The following is a 14,880-nucleotide window of genomic DNA, read 5'->3' on the forward strand; positions in this document are numbered from 1 at the left end:
CTAGCTCGCGCCGGCCTGGCGCTGCTGTGGGGCGGCGTCACGGCTTCTCCGCTGCCCTGGCAGCTAGCGGCGTTCAAATGGGAGTCGCAGTTTACTCTTCGACATGGAGGCTAGTACTGGGCTGTTGATGAGTGCTCTCGTGAAATGTCGTTCCTTCCGGCACTCGCTTTTGCGATGTTTTCGACGGTCGCCTGTTGCCATATCGGCCCGTACCACCGTGTGTCACTCCCACATGTGGAGCGCACACGCTGCAAGCATTTAGGCCCTTCCACTGCGGATTTTCCTTATCGCTTCTCGGCCTTTTGGCTAAGATCAAAGTGTAGTATCTGTTCTTATCAGCTTAGTATCTGATACGTCCTGCATCGCAGGACCAGAATATTAAACTCATTTTTGGCTCATGACGGAGTGCTAGGGGCTTGCTCCACCTCTGTCGCGGGTTGGCCCGGCATTGCAGTACCGCCGGGATCGGCCCACCTAAAATTAATTAAAACATAGCCTGAAATGGGTTAATATTCTGCAGTGATCAGATATTCAGCTGGTGACAAAACTTGTCGTAGATGTCGATGTCCCCAGTAGTTAGCTGCTTACACACCACGTATTGTTTTAATTAATTTAGATTATCTTAAGTACTTTTTTTTTCTTTTTTTTTTGCTGTGTGCTTGACCGCTCTTGCAGCCGCATTACACTAGGCTGGTAATTTATGGGGGCACAGGACAGTGCCTTCGGATGCCTCGATGGCGTCTCTTATGGTCCGGCCACAAATAATTTTAAATAATTTTTTTGGAGTTATGACCTTAGCTCCTCGCGAACGTCGTCGCCGCCGCCGCCGCCGCCGCCGCCGCACGCACGCAGAATACGTGTGTACACACACACACACACATATGCAGTTGGCGGTGGACGATGTAAGCACTCGGCTAGGTGTAGCTTGCGCCGGCCTCGCGACGGTCTAGCTCGCGCCGTCCTGGCGCTGCTGTGGGGCGGCGTCACGGCTTCTCCGCTGCCCTGGCAGCTAGCGGCGTTCAAATGGGAGTCGCAGTTTACTCTTCGACATGGAGGCTAGTACTGGGCTGTTGATGAGTGCTCTCGTGAAATGTCGTTCCTTCCGGCACTCGCTTTTGCGATGTTTTCGACGGTCGCCTGTTGCCATATCGGCCCGTACCACCGTGTGTCACTCCCACATGTGGAGCGCACACGCTGCAAGCATTTAGGCCCTTCCACTGCGGATTTTCCTTATCGCTTCTCGGCCTTTTGGCTAAGATCAAAGTGTAGTATCTGTTCTTATCAGCTTAGTATCTGATACGTCCTGCATCGCAGGACCAGAATATTAAACTCATTTTTGGCTCATGACGGAGTGCTAGGGGCTTGCTCCACCTCTGTCGCGGGTTGGCCCGGCATTGCAGTACCGCCGGGATCGGCCCACCTAAAATTAATTAAAACATAGCCTGAAATGGGTTAATATTCTGCAGTGATCAGATATTCAGCTGGTGACAAAACTTGTCGTAGATGTCGATGTCCCCAGTAGTTAGCTGCTTACACACCACGTATTGTTTTAATTAATTTAGATTATCTTAAGTACTTTTTTTTTCTTTTTTTTTTGCTGTGTGCTTGACCGCTCTTGCAGCCGCATTACACTAGGCTGGTAATTTATGGGGGCACAGGACAGTGCCTTCGGATGCCTCGATGGCGTCTCTTATGGTCCGGCCACAAATAATTTTAAATAATTTTTTTGGAGTTATGACCTTAGCTCCTCGCGAACGTCGTCGCCGCCGCCGCCGCCGCCGCCGCCGCACGCACGCAGAATACGTGTGTACACACACACACACACATATGCAGTTGGCGGTGGACGATGTAAGCACTCGGCTAGGTGTAGCTTGCGCCGGCCTCGCGACGGTCTAGCTCGCGCCGTCCTGGCGCTGCTGTGGGGCGGCGTCACGGCTTCTCCGCTGCCCTGGCAGCTAGCGGCGTTCAAATGGGAGTCGCAGTTTACTCTTCGACATGGAGGCTAGTACTGGGCTGTTGATGAGTGCTCTCGTGAAATGTCGTTCCTTCCGGCACTCGCTTTTGCGATGTTTTCGACGGTCGCCTGTTGCCATATCGGCCCGTACCACCGTGTGTCACTCCCACATGTGGAGCGCACACGCTGCAAGCATTTAGGCCCTTCCACTGCGGATTTTCCTTATCGCTTCTCGGCCTTTTGGCTAAGATCAAAGTGTAGTATCTGTTCTTATCAGCTTAGTATCTGATACGTCCTGCATCGCAGGACCAGAATATTAAACTCATTTTTGGCTCATGACGGAGTGCTAGGGGCTTGCTCCACCTCTGTCGCGGGTTGGCCCGGCATTGCAGTACCGCCGGGATCGGCCCACCTAAAATTAATTAAAACATAGCCTGAAATGGGTTAATATTCTGCAGTGATCAGATATTCAGCTGGTGACAAAACTTGTCGTAGATGTCGATGTCCCCAGTAGTTAGCTGCTTACACACCACGTATTGTTTTAATTAATTTAGATTATCTTAAGTACTTTTTTTTTCTTTTTTTTTTGCTGTGTGCTTGACCGCTCTTGCAGCCGCATTACACTAGGCTGGTAATTTATGGGGGCACAGGACAGTGCCTTCGGATGCCTCGTTGGCGTCTCTTATGGTCCGGCCACAGATAATTTTAAATAAATTTTTTGGAGTTATGACCTTAGCTCCTCGCGAACGTCGTCGTCGTCGCCGCCGCCGCACGCACGCAGAATACGTGTGTACACACACACACACACATATGCAGTTGGCGGTGGACGATGTAAGCACTCGGCTAGGTGTAGCTCGCGCCGGCCTCGCGACGGTCTAGCTCGCGCCGGCCTGGCGCTGCTGTGGGGCGGCGTCACGGCTTCTCCGCTGCCCTGGCAGCTAGCGGCGTTCAAATGGGAGTCGCAGTTTACTCTTCGACATGGAGGCTAGTACTGGGCTGTTGATGAGTGCTCTCGTGAAATGTCGTTCCTTCCGGCACTCGCTTTTGCGATGTTTTCGACGGTCGCCTGTTGCCATATCGGCCCGTACCACCGTGTGTCACTCCCACATGTGGAGCGCACACGCTGCAAGCATTTAGGCCCTTCCACTGCGGATTTTCCTTATCGCTTCTCGGCCTTTTGGCTAAGATCAAAGTGTAGTATCTGTTCTTATCAGCTTAGTATCTGATACGTCCTGCATCGCAGGACCAGAATATTAAACTCATTTTTGGCTCATGACGGAGTGCTAGGGGCTTGCTCCACCTCTGTCGCGGGTTGGCCCGGCATTGCAGTACCGCCGGGATCGGCCCACCTAAAATTAATTAAAACATAGCCTGAAATGGGTTAATATTCTGCAGTGATCAGATATTCAGCTGGTGACAAAACTTGTCGTAGATGTCGATGTCCCCAGTAGTTAGCTGCTTACACACCACGTATTGTTTTAATTAATTTAGATTATCTTAAGTACTTTTTTTTTCTTTTTTTTTTGCTGTGTGCTTGACCGCTCTTGCAGCCGCATTACACTAGGCTGGTAATTTATGGGGGCACAGGACAGTGCCTTCGGATGCCTCGATGGCGTCTCTTATGGTCCGGCCACAAATAATTTTAAATAATTTTTTTGGAGTTATGACCTTAGCTCCTCGCGAACGTCGTCGCCGCCGCCGCCGCCGCCGCCGCCGCACGCACGCAGAATACGTGTGTACACACACACACACACATATGCAGTTGGCGGTGGACGATGTAAGCACTCGGCTAGGTGTAGCTTGCGCCGGCCTCGCGACGGTCTAGCTCGCGCCGTCCTGGCGCTGCTGTGGGGCGGCGTCACGGCTTCTCCGCTGCCCTGGCAGCTAGCGGCGTTCAAATGGGAGTCGCAGTTTACTCTTCGACATGGAGGCTAGTACTGGGCTGTTGATGAGTGCTCTCGTGAAATGTCGTTCCTTCCGGCACTCGCTTTTGCGATGTTTTCGACGGTCGCCTGTTGCCATATCGGCCCGTACCACCGTGTGTCACTCCCACATGTGGAGCGCACACGCTGCAAGCATTTAGGCCCTTCCACTGCGGATTTTCCTTATCGCTTCTCGGCCTTTTGGCTAAGATCAAAGTGTAGTATCTGTTCTTATCAGCTTAGTATCTGATACGTCCTGCATCGCAGGACCAGAATATTAAACTCATTTTTGGCTCATGACGGAGTGCTAGGGGCTTGCTCCACCTCTGTCGCGGGTTGGCCCGGCATTGCAGTACCGCCGGGATCGGCCCACCTAAAATTAATTAAAACATAGCCTGAAATGGGTTAATATTCTGCAGTGATCAGATATTCAGCTGGTGACAAAACTTGTCGTAGATGTCGATGTCCCCAGTAGTTAGCTGCTTACACACCACGTATTGTTTTAATTAATTTAGATTATCTTAAGTACTTTTTTTTTCTTTTTTTTTTGCTGTGTGCTTGACCGCTCTTGCAGCCGCATTACACTAGGCTGGTAATTTATGGGGGCACAGGACAGTGCCTTCGGATGCCTCGATGGCGTCTCTTATGGTCCGGCCACAAATAATTTTAAATAATTTTTTTGGAGTTATGACCTTAGCTCCTCGCGAACGTCGTCGCCGCCGCCGCCGCCGCCGCCGCCGCACGCACGCAGAATACGTGTGTACACACACACACACACATATGCAGTTGGCGGTGGACGATGTAAGCACTCGGCTAGGTGTAGCTTGCGCCGGCCTCGCGACGGTCTAGCTCGCGCCGTCCTGGCGCTGCTGTGGGGCGGCGTCACGGCTTCTCCGCTGCCCTGGCAGCTAGCGGCGTTCAAATGGGAGTCGCAGTTTACTCTTCGACATGGAGGCTAGTACTGGGCTGTTGATGAGTGCTCTCGTGAAATGTCGTTCCTTCCGGCACTCGCTTTTGCGATGTTTTCGACGGTCGCCTGTTGCCATATCGGCCCGTACCACCGTGTGTCACTCCCACATGTGGAGCGCACACGCTGCAAGCATTTAGGCCCTTCCACTGCGGATTTTCCTTATCGCTTCTCGGCCTTTTGGCTAAGATCAAAGTGTAGTATCTGTTCTTATCAGCTTAGTATCTGATACGTCCTGCATCGCAGGACCAGAATATTAAACTCATTTTTGGCTCATGACGGAGTGCTAGGGGCTTGCTCCACCTCTGTCGCGGGTTGGCCCGGCATTGCAGTACCGCCGGGATCGGCCCACCTAAAATTAATTAAAACATAGCCTGAAATGGGTTAATATTCTGCAGTGATCAGATATTCAGCTGGTGACAAAACTTGTCGTAGATGTCGATGTCCCCAGTAGTTAGCTGCTTACACACCACGTATTGTTTTAATTAATTTAGATTATCTTAAGTACTTTTTTTTTCTTTTTTTTTTGCTGTGTGCTTGACCGCTCTTGCAGCCGCATTACACTAGGCTGGTAATTTATGGGGGCACAGGACAGTGCCTTCGGATGCCTCGTTGGCGTCTCTTATGGTCCGGCCACAGATAATTTTAAATAAATTTTTTGGAGTTATGACCTTAGCTCCTCGCGAACGTCGTCGTCGTCGCCGCCGCCGCACGCACGCAGAATACGTGTGTACACACACACACACACATATGCAGTTGGCGGTGGACGATGTAAGCACTCGGCTAGGTGTAGCTCGCGCCGGCCTCGCGACGGTCTAGCTCGCGCCGGCCTGGCGCTGCTGTGGGGCGGCGTCACGGCTTCTCCGCTGCCCTGGCAGCTAGCGGCGTTCAAATGGGAGTCGCAGTTTACTCTTCGACATGGAGGCTAGTACTGGGCTGTTGATGAGTGCTCTCGTGAAATGTCGTTCCTTCCGGCACTCGCTTTTGCGATGTTTTCGACGGTCGCCTGTTGCCATATCGGCCCGTACCACCGTGTGTCACTCCCACATGTGGAGCGCACACGCTGCAAGCATTTAGGCCCTTCCACTGCGGATTTTCCTTATCGCTTCTCGGCCTTTTGGCTAAGATCAAAGTGTAGTATCTGTTCTTATCAGCTTAGTATCTGATACGTCCTGCATCGCAGGACCAGAATATTAAACTCATTTTTGGCTCATGACGGAGTGCTAGGGGCTTGCTCCACCTCTGTCGCGGGTTGGCCCGGCATTGCAGTACCGCCGGGATCGGCCCACCTAAAATTAATTAAAACATAGCCTGAAATGGGTTAATATTCTGCAGTGATCAGATATTCAGCTGGTGACAAAACTTGTCGTAGATGTCGATGTCCCCAGTAGTTAGCTGCTTACACACCACGTATTGTTTTAATTAATTTAGATTATCTTAAGTACTTTTTTTTTCTTTTTTTTTTGCTGTGTGCTTGACCGCTCTTGCAGCCGCATTACACTAGGCTGGTAATTTATGGGGGCACAGGACAGTGCCTTCGGATGCCTCGATGGCGTCTCTTATGGTCCGGCCACAAATAATTTTAAATAATTTTTTTGGAGTTATGACCTTAGCTCCTCGCGAACGTCGTCGCCGCCGCCGCCGCCGCCGCCGCCGCACGCACGCAGAATACGTGTGTACACACACACACACACATATGCAGTTGGCGGTGGACGATGTAAGCACTCGGCTAGGTGTAGCTTGCGCCGGCCTCGCGACGGTCTAGCTCGCGCCGTCCTGGCGCTGCTGTGGGGCGGCGTCACGGCTTCTCCGCTGCCCTGGCAGCTAGCGGCGTTCAAATGGGAGTCGCAGTTTACTCTTCGACATGGAGGCTAGTACTGGGCTGTTGATGAGTGCTCTCGTGAAATGTCGTTCCTTCCGGCACTCGCTTTTGCGATGTTTTCGACGGTCGCCTGTTGCCATATCGGCCCGTACCACCGTGTGTCACTCCCACATGTGGAGCGCACACGCTGCAAGCATTTAGGCCCTTCCACTGCGGATTTTCCTTATCGCTTCTCGGCCTTTTGGCTAAGATCAAAGTGTAGTATCTGTTCTTATCAGCTTAGTATCTGATACGTCCTGCATCGCAGGACCAGAATATTAAACTCATTTTTGGCTCATGACGGAGTGCTAGGGGCTTGCTCCACCTCTGTCGCGGGTTGGCCCGGCATTGCAGTACCGCCGGGATCGGCCCACCTAAAATTAATTAAAACATAGCCTGAAATGGGTTAATATTCTGCAGTGATCAGATATTCAGCTGGTGACAAAACTTGTCGTAGATGTCGATGTCCCCAGTAGTTAGCTGCTTACACACCACGTATTGTTTTAATTAATTTAGATTATCTTAAGTACTTTTTTTTTCTTTTTTTTTTGCTGTGTGCTTGACCGCTCTTGCAGCCGCATTACACTAGGCTGGTAATTTATGGGGGCACAGGACAGTGCCTTCGGATGCCTCGATGGCGTCTCTTATGGTCCGGCCACAAATAATTTTAAATAATTTTTTTGGAGTTATGACCTTAGCTCCTCGCGAACGTCGTCGCCGCCGCCGCCGCCGCCGCCGCCGCACGCACGCAGAATACGTGTGTACACACACACACACACATATGCAGTTGGCGGTGGACGATGTAAGCACTCGGCTAGGTGTAGCTTGCGCCGGCCTCGCGACGGTCTAGCTCGCGCCGTCCTGGCGCTGCTGTGGGGCGGCGTCACGGCTTCTCCGCTGCCCTGGCAGCTAGCGGCGTTCAAATGGGAGTCGCAGTTTACTCTTCGACATGGAGGCTAGTACTGGGCTGTTGATGAGTGCTCTCGTGAAATGTCGTTCCTTCCGGCACTCGCTTTTGCGATGTTTTCGACGGTCGCCTGTTGCCATATCGGCCCGTACCACCGTGTGTCACTCCCACATGTGGAGCGCACACGCTGCAAGCATTTAGGCCCTTCCACTGCGGATTTTCCTTATCGCTTCTCGGCCTTTTGGCTAAGATCAAAGTGTAGTATCTGTTCTTATCAGCTTAGTATCTGATACGTCCTGCATCGCAGGACCAGAATATTAAACTCATTTTTGGCTCATGACGGAGTGCTAGGGGCTTGCTCCACCTCTGTCGCGGGTTGGCCCGGCATTGCAGTACCGCCGGGATCGGCCCACCTAAAATTAATTAAAACATAGCCTGAAATGGGTTAATATTCTGCAGTGATCAGATATTCAGCTGGTGACAAAACTTGTCGTAGATGTCGATGTCCCCAGTAGTTAGCTGCTTACACACCACGTATTGTTTTAATTAATTTAGATTATCTTAAGTACTTTTTTTTTCTTTTTTTTTTGCTGTGTGCTTGACCGCTCTTGCAGCCGCATTACACTAGGCTGGTAATTTATGGGGGCACAGGACAGTGCCTTCGGATGCCTCGATGGCGTCTCTTATGGTCCGGCCACAAATAATTTTAAATAATTTTTTTGGAGTTATGACCTTAGCTCCTCGCGAACGTCGTCGCCGCCGCCGCCGCCGCCGCCGCCGCACGCACGCAGAATATGTGTACACACACACACACACATATGCAGTTGGCGGTGGACGATGTAAGCACTCGGCTAGGTGTAGCTTGCGCCGGCCTCGCGACGGTCTAGCTCGCGCCGTCCTGGCGCTGCTGTGGGGCGGCGTCACGGCTTCTCCGCTGCCCTGGCAGCTAGCGGCGTTCAAATGGGAGTCGCAGTTTACTCTTCGACATGGAGGCTAGTACTGGGCTGTTGATGAGTGCTCTCGTGAAATGTCGTTCCTTCCGGCACTCGCTTTTGCGATGTTTTCGACGGTCGCCTGTTGCCATATCGGCCCGTACCACCGTGTGTCACTCCCACATGTGGAGCGCACACGCTGCAAGCATTTAGGCCCTTCCACTGCGGATTTTCCTTATCGCTTCTCGGCCTTTTGGCTAAGATCAAAGTGTAGTATCTGTTCTTATCAGCTTAGTATCTGATACGTCCTGCATCGCAGGACCAGAATATTAAACTCATTTTTGGCTCATGACGGAGTGCTAGGGGCTTGCTCCACCTCTGTCGCGGGTTGGCCCGGCATTGCAGTACCGCCGGGATCGGCCCACCTAAAATTAATTAAAACATAGCCTGAAATGGGTTAATATTCTGCAGTGATCAGATATTCAGCTGGTGACAAAACTTGTCGTAGATGTCGATGTCCCCAGTAGTTAGCTGCTTACACACCACGTATTGTTTTAATTAATTTAGATTATCTTAAGTACTTTTTTTTTCTTTTTTTTTTTGCTGTGTGCTTGACCGCTCTTGCAGCCGCATTACACTAGGCTGGTAATTTATGGGGGCACAGGACAGTGCCTTCGGATGCCTCGTTGGCGTCTCTTATGGTCCGGCCACAGATAATTTTAAATAAATTTTTTGGAGTTATGACCTTAGCTCCTCGCGAACGTCGTCGCCGCCGCCGCCGCCGCCGCCGCCGCACGCACGCAGAATACGTGTGTACACACACACACACACATATGCAGTTGGCGGTGGACGATGTAAGCACTCGGCTAGGTGTAGCTTGCGCCGGCCTCGCGACGGTCTAGCTCGCGCCGTCCTGGCGCTGCTGTGGGGCGGCGTCACGGCTTCTCCGCTGCCCTGGCAGCTAGCGGCGTTCAAATGGGAGTCGCAGTTTACTCTTCGACATGGAGGCTAGTACTGGGCTGTTGATGAGTGCTCTCGTGAAATGTCGTTCCTTCCGGCACTCGCTTTTGCGATGTTTTCGACGGTCGCCTGTTGCCATATCGGCCCGTACCACCGTGTGTCACTCCCACATGTGGAGCGCACACGCTGCAAGCATTTAGGCCCTTCCACTGCGGATTTTCCTTATCGCTTCTCGGCCTTTTGGCTAAGATCAAAGTGTAGTATCTGTTCTTATCAGCTTAGTATCTGATACGTCCTGCATCGCAGGACCAGAATATTAAACTCATTTTTGGCTCATGACGGAGTGCTAGGGGCTTGCTCCACCTCTGTCGCGGGTTGGCCCGGCATTGCAGTACCGCCGGGATCGGCCCACCTAAAATTAATTAAAACATAGCCTGAAATGGGTTAATATTCTGCAGTGATCAGATATTCAGCTGGTGACAAAACTTGTCGTAGATGTCGATGTCCCCAGTAGTTAGCTGCTTACACACCACGTATTGTTTTAATTAATTTAGATTATCTTAAGTACTTTTTTTTTCTTTTTTTTTTGCTGTGTGCTTGACCGCTCTTGCAGCCGCATTACACTAGGCTGGTAATTTATGGGGGCACAGGACAGTGCCTTCGGATGCCTCGATGGCGTCTCTTATGGTCCGGCCACAAATAATTTTAAATAATTTTTTTGGAGTTATGACCTTAGCTCCTCGCGAACGTCGTCGCCGCCGCCGCCGCCGCCGCCGCCGCACGCACGCAGAATACGTGTGTACACACACACACACACATATGCAGTTGGCGGTGGACGATGTAAGCACTCGGCTAGGTGTAGCTTGCGCCGGCCTCGCGACGGTCTAGCTCGCGCCGTCCTGGCGCTGCTGTGGGGCGGCGTCACGGCTTCTCCGCTGCCCTGGCAGCTAGCGGCGTTCAAATGGGAGTCGCAGTTTACTCTTCGACATGGAGGCTAGTACTGGGCTGTTGATGAGTGCTCTCGTGAAATGTCGTTCCTTCCGGCACTCGCTTTTGCGATGTTTTCGACGGTCGCCTGTTGCCATATCGGCCCGTACCACCGTGTGTCACTCCCACATGTGGAGCGCACACGCTGCAAGCATTTAGGCCCTTCCACTGCGGATTTTCCTTATCGCTTCTCGGCCTTTTGGCTAAGATCAAAGTGTAGTATCTGTTCTTATCAGCTTAGTATCTGATACGTCCTGCATCGCAGGACCAGAATATTAAACTCATTTTTGGCTCATGACGGAGTGCTAGGGGCTTGCTCCACCTCTGTCGCGGGTTGGCCCGGCATTGCAGTACCGCCGGGATCGGCCCACCTAAAATTAATTAAAACATAGCCTGAAATGGGTTAATATTCTGCAGTGATCAGATATTCAGCTGGTGACAAAACTTGTCGTAGATGTCGATGTCCCCAGTAGTTAGCTGCTTACACACCACGTATTGTTTTAATTAATTTAGATTATCTTAAGTACTTTTTTTTTCTTTTTTTTTTGCTGTGTGCTTGACCGCTCTTGCAGCCGCATTACACTAGGCTGGTAATTTATGGGGGCACAGGACAGTGCCTTCGGATGCCTCGATGGCGTCTCTTATGGTCCGGCCACAAATAATTTTAAATAATTTTTTTGGAGTTATGACCTTAGCTCCTCGCGAACGTCGTCGCCGCCGCCGCCGCCGCCGCCGCCGCACGCACGCAGAATATGTGTACACACACACACACACATATGCAGTTGGCGGTGGACGATGTAAGCACTCGGCTAGGTGTAGCTTGCGCCGGCCTCGCGACGGTCTAGCTCGCGCCGTCCTGGCGCTGCTGTGGGGCGGCGTCACGGCTTCTCCGCTGCCCTGGCAGCTAGCGGCGTTCAAATGGGAGTCGCAGTTTACTCTTCGACATGGAGGCTAGTACTGGGCTGTTGATGAGTGCTCTCGTGAAATGTCGTTCCTTCCGGCACTCGCTTTTGCGATGTTTTCGACGGTCGCCTGTTGCCATATCGGCCCGTACCACCGTGTGTCACTCCCACATGTGGAGCGCACACGCTGCAAGCATTTAGGCCCTTCCACTGCGGATTTTCCTTATCGCTTCTCGGCCTTTTGGCTAAGATCAAAGTGTAGTATCTGTTCTTATCAGCTTAGTATCTGATACGTCCTGCATCGCAGGACCAGAATATTAAACTCATTTTTGGCTCATGACGGAGTGCTAGGGGCTTGCTCCACCTCTGTCGCGGGTTGGCCCGGCATTGCAGTACCGCCGGGATCGGCCCACCTAAAATTAATTAAAACATAGCCTGAAATGGGTTAATATTCTGCAGTGATCAGATATTCAGCTGGTGACAAAACTTGTCGTAGATGTCGATGTCCCCAGTAGTTAGCTGCTTACACACCACGTATTGTTTTAATTAATTTAGATTATCTTAAGTACTTTTTTTTTCTTTTTTTTTTTGCTGTGTGCTTGACCGCTCTTGCAGCCGCATTACACTAGGCTGGTAATTTATGGGGGCACAGGACAGTGCCTTCGGATGCCTCGTTGGCGTCTCTTATGGTCCGGCCACAGATAATTTTAAATAAATTTTTTGGAGTTATGACCTTAGCTCCTCGCGAACGTCGTCGTCGTCGCCGCCGCCGCACGCACGCAGAATACGTGTGTACACACACACACACACATATGCAGTTGGCGGTGGACGATGTAAGCACTCGGCTAGGTGTAGCTCGCGCCGGCCTCGCGACGGTCTAGCTCGCGCCGGCCTGGCGCTGCTGTGGGGCGGCGTCACGGCTTCTCCGCTGCCCTGGCAGCTAGCGGCGTTCAAATGGGAGTCGCAGTTTACTCTTCGACATGGAGGCTAGTACTGGGCTGTTGATGAGTGCTCTCGTGAAATGTCGTTCCTTCCGGCACTCGCTTTTGCGATGTTTTCGACGGTCGCCTGTTGCCATATCGGCCCGTACCACCGTGTGTCACTCCCACATGTGGAGCGCACACGCTGCAAGCATTTAGGCCCTTCCACTGCGGATTTTCCTTATCGCTTCTCGGCCTTTTGGCTAAGATCAAAGTGTAGTATCTGTTCTTATCAGCTTAGTATCTGATACGTCCTGCATCGCAGGACCAGAATATTAAACTCATTTTTGGCTCATGACGGAGTGCTAGGGGCTTGCTCCACCTCTGTCGCGGGTTGGCCCGGCATTGCAGTACCGCCGGGATCGGCCCACCTAAAATTAATTAAAACATAGCCTGAAATGGGTTAATATTCTGCAGTGATCAGATATTCAGCTGGTGACAAAACTTGTCGTAGATGTCGATGTCCCCAGTAGTTAGCTGCTTACACACCACGTATTGTTTTAATTAATTTAGATTATCTTAAGTACTTTTTTTTTCTTTTTTTTTTGCTGTGTGCTTGACCGCTCTTGCAGCCGCATTACACTAGGCTGGTAATTTATGGGGGCACAGGACAGTGCCTTCGGATGCCTCGATGGCGTCTCTTATGGTCCGGCCACAAATAATTTTAAATAATTTTTTTGGAGTTATGACCTTAGCTCCTCGCGAACGTCGTCGCCGCCGCCGCCGCCGCCGCCGCCGCACGCACGCAGAATACGTGTGTACACACACACACACACATATGCAGTTGGCGGTGGACGATGTAAGCACTCGGCTAGGTGTAGCTTGCGCCGGCCTCGCGACGGTCTAGCTCGCGCCGTCCTGGCGCTGCTGTGGGGCGGCGTCACGGCTTCTCCGCTGCCCTGGCAGCTAGCGGCGTTCAAATGGGAGTCGCAGTTTACTCTTCGACATGGAGGCTAGTACTGGGCTGTTGATGAGTGCTCTCGTGAAATGTCGTTCCTTCCGGCACTCGCTTTTGCGATGTTTTCGACGGTCGCCTGTTGCCATATCGGCCCGTACCACCGTGTGTCACTCCCACATGTGGAGCGCACACGCTGCAAGCATTTAGGCCCTTCCACTGCGGATTTTCCTTATCGCTTCTCGGCCTTTTGGCTAAGATCAAAGTGTAGTATCTGTTCTTATCAGCTTAGTATCTGATACGTCCTGCATCGCAGGACCAGAATATTAAACTCATTTTTGGCTCATGACGGAGTGCTAGGGGCTTGCTCCACCTCTGTCGCGGGTTGGCCCGGCATTGCAGTACCGCCGGGATCGGCCCACCTAAAATTAATTAAAACATAGCCTGAAATGGGTTAATATTCTGCAGTGATCAGATATTCAGCTGGTGACAAAACTTGTCGTAGATGTCGATGTCCCCAGTAGTTAGCTGCTTACACACCACGTATTGTTTTAATTAATTTAGATTATCTTAAGTACTTTTTTTTTCTTTTTTTTTTGCTGTGTGCTTGACCGCTCTTGCAGCCGCATTACACTAGGCTGGTAATTTATGGGGGCACAGGACAGTGCCTTCGGATGCCTCGATGGCGTCTCTTATGGTCCGGCCACAAATAATTTTAAATAATTTTTTTGGAGTTATGACCTTAGCTCCTCGCGAACGTCGTCGCCGCCGCCGCCGCCGCCGCCGCCGCACGCACGCAGAATACGTGTGTACACACACACACACACATATGCAGTTGGCGGTGGACGATGTAAGCACTCGGCTAGGTGTAGCTTGCGCCGGCCTCGCGACGGTCTAGCTCGCGCCGTCCTGGCGCTGCTGTGGGGCGGCGTCACGGCTTCTCCGCTGCCCTGGCAGCTAGCGGCGTTCAAATGGGAGTCGCAGTTTACTCTTCGACATGGAGGCTAGTACTGGGCTGTTGATGAGTGCTCTCGTGAAATGTCGTTCCTTCCGGCACTCGCTTTTGCGATGTTTTCGACGGTCGCCTGTTGCCATATCGGCCCGTACCACCGTGTGTCACTCCCACATGTGGAGCGCACACGCTGCAAGCATTTAGGCCCTTCCACTGCGGATTTTCCTTATCGCTTCTCGGCCTTTTGGCTAAGATCAAAGTGTAGTATCTGTTCTTATCAGCTTAGTATCTGATACGTCCTGCATCGCAGGACCAGAATATTAAACTCATTTTTGGCTCATGACGGAGTGCTAGGGGCTTGCTCCACCTCTGTCGCGGGTTGGCCCGGCATTGCAGTACCGCCGGGATCGGCCCACCTAAAATTAATTAAAACATAGCCTGAAATGGGTTAATATTCTGCAGTGATCAGATATTCAGCTGGTGACAAAACTTGTCGTAGATGTCGATGTCCCCAGTAGTTAGCTGCTTACACACCACGTATTGTTTTAATTAATTTAGATTATCTTAAGTACTTTTTTTTTCTTTTTTTTTTGCTGTGTGCTTGACCGCTCTTGCAGCCGCATTACACTAGGCTGGTAATTTATGGGGGCACAGGACAGTG

At 51.5% G+C, this 14,880-nt stretch overlaps 16 non-coding genes across 16 annotated transcripts; all 16 read left to right on the forward strand.

The window, feature by feature from the left end:
* Positions 1–286: 286 nt before the first annotated feature.
* LOC126225407 (U2 spliceosomal RNA) lies at positions 287–479 on the forward strand. The gene has a single exon (XR_007543643.1). It is a non-coding gene; the product is annotated as a U2 spliceosomal RNA (small nuclear RNA).
* Positions 480–1,232: 753 nt separating this feature from the next.
* Positions 1,233–1,425, forward strand: LOC126225408 (U2 spliceosomal RNA). Its single transcript, XR_007543644.1, has one exon. It is a non-coding gene; the product is annotated as a U2 spliceosomal RNA (small nuclear RNA).
* A 753-nt stretch (positions 1,426–2,178) lies between these two features.
* On the forward strand, positions 2,179–2,371 carry LOC126225409 (U2 spliceosomal RNA). The gene has a single exon (XR_007543645.1). It is a non-coding gene; the product is annotated as a U2 spliceosomal RNA (small nuclear RNA).
* Positions 2,372–3,115: 744 nt separating this feature from the next.
* Positions 3,116–3,308, forward strand: LOC126225412 (U2 spliceosomal RNA). The gene has a single exon (XR_007543646.1). It is a non-coding gene; the product is annotated as a U2 spliceosomal RNA (small nuclear RNA).
* Positions 3,309–4,061: 753 nt separating this feature from the next.
* Positions 4,062–4,254, forward strand: LOC126225413 (U2 spliceosomal RNA). Its single transcript, XR_007543647.1, has one exon. It is a non-coding gene; the product is annotated as a U2 spliceosomal RNA (small nuclear RNA).
* A 753-nt stretch (positions 4,255–5,007) lies between these two features.
* Positions 5,008–5,200, forward strand: LOC126225414 (U2 spliceosomal RNA). Its single transcript, XR_007543648.1, has one exon. It is a non-coding gene; the product is annotated as a U2 spliceosomal RNA (small nuclear RNA).
* Positions 5,201–5,944: 744 nt separating this feature from the next.
* LOC126225416 (U2 spliceosomal RNA) lies at positions 5,945–6,137 on the forward strand. The gene has a single exon (XR_007543650.1). It is a non-coding gene; the product is annotated as a U2 spliceosomal RNA (small nuclear RNA).
* Positions 6,138–6,890: 753 nt separating this feature from the next.
* Positions 6,891–7,083, forward strand: LOC126225417 (U2 spliceosomal RNA). The gene has a single exon (XR_007543651.1). It is a non-coding gene; the product is annotated as a U2 spliceosomal RNA (small nuclear RNA).
* A 753-nt stretch (positions 7,084–7,836) lies between these two features.
* Positions 7,837–8,029, forward strand: LOC126225418 (U2 spliceosomal RNA). The gene has a single exon (XR_007543652.1). It is a non-coding gene; the product is annotated as a U2 spliceosomal RNA (small nuclear RNA).
* A 751-nt stretch (positions 8,030–8,780) lies between these two features.
* On the forward strand, positions 8,781–8,973 carry LOC126225419 (U2 spliceosomal RNA). Its single transcript, XR_007543653.1, has one exon. It is a non-coding gene; the product is annotated as a U2 spliceosomal RNA (small nuclear RNA).
* Positions 8,974–9,727: 754 nt separating this feature from the next.
* LOC126225420 (U2 spliceosomal RNA) lies at positions 9,728–9,920 on the forward strand. The gene has a single exon (XR_007543654.1). It is a non-coding gene; the product is annotated as a U2 spliceosomal RNA (small nuclear RNA).
* A 753-nt stretch (positions 9,921–10,673) lies between these two features.
* On the forward strand, positions 10,674–10,866 carry LOC126225421 (U2 spliceosomal RNA). Its single transcript, XR_007543655.1, has one exon. It is a non-coding gene; the product is annotated as a U2 spliceosomal RNA (small nuclear RNA).
* A 751-nt stretch (positions 10,867–11,617) lies between these two features.
* LOC126225423 (U2 spliceosomal RNA) lies at positions 11,618–11,810 on the forward strand. The gene has a single exon (XR_007543656.1). It is a non-coding gene; the product is annotated as a U2 spliceosomal RNA (small nuclear RNA).
* Positions 11,811–12,555: 745 nt separating this feature from the next.
* Positions 12,556–12,748, forward strand: LOC126225424 (U2 spliceosomal RNA). Its single transcript, XR_007543657.1, has one exon. It is a non-coding gene; the product is annotated as a U2 spliceosomal RNA (small nuclear RNA).
* Positions 12,749–13,501: 753 nt separating this feature from the next.
* On the forward strand, positions 13,502–13,694 carry LOC126225425 (U2 spliceosomal RNA). Its single transcript, XR_007543658.1, has one exon. It is a non-coding gene; the product is annotated as a U2 spliceosomal RNA (small nuclear RNA).
* Positions 13,695–14,447: 753 nt separating this feature from the next.
* Positions 14,448–14,640, forward strand: LOC126225426 (U2 spliceosomal RNA). The gene has a single exon (XR_007543659.1). It is a non-coding gene; the product is annotated as a U2 spliceosomal RNA (small nuclear RNA).
* The last annotated feature ends 240 nt before the right edge of the window (positions 14,641–14,880 follow it).

Source organism: Schistocerca nitens, unplaced genomic scaffold (genome assembly GCF_023898315.1).
Source record: "Schistocerca nitens isolate TAMUIC-IGC-003100 unplaced genomic scaffold, iqSchNite1.1 HiC_scaffold_283, whole genome shotgun sequence".
NCBI classification, from domain to species: domain Eukaryota; kingdom Metazoa; phylum Arthropoda; class Insecta; order Orthoptera; family Acrididae; genus Schistocerca; species Schistocerca nitens.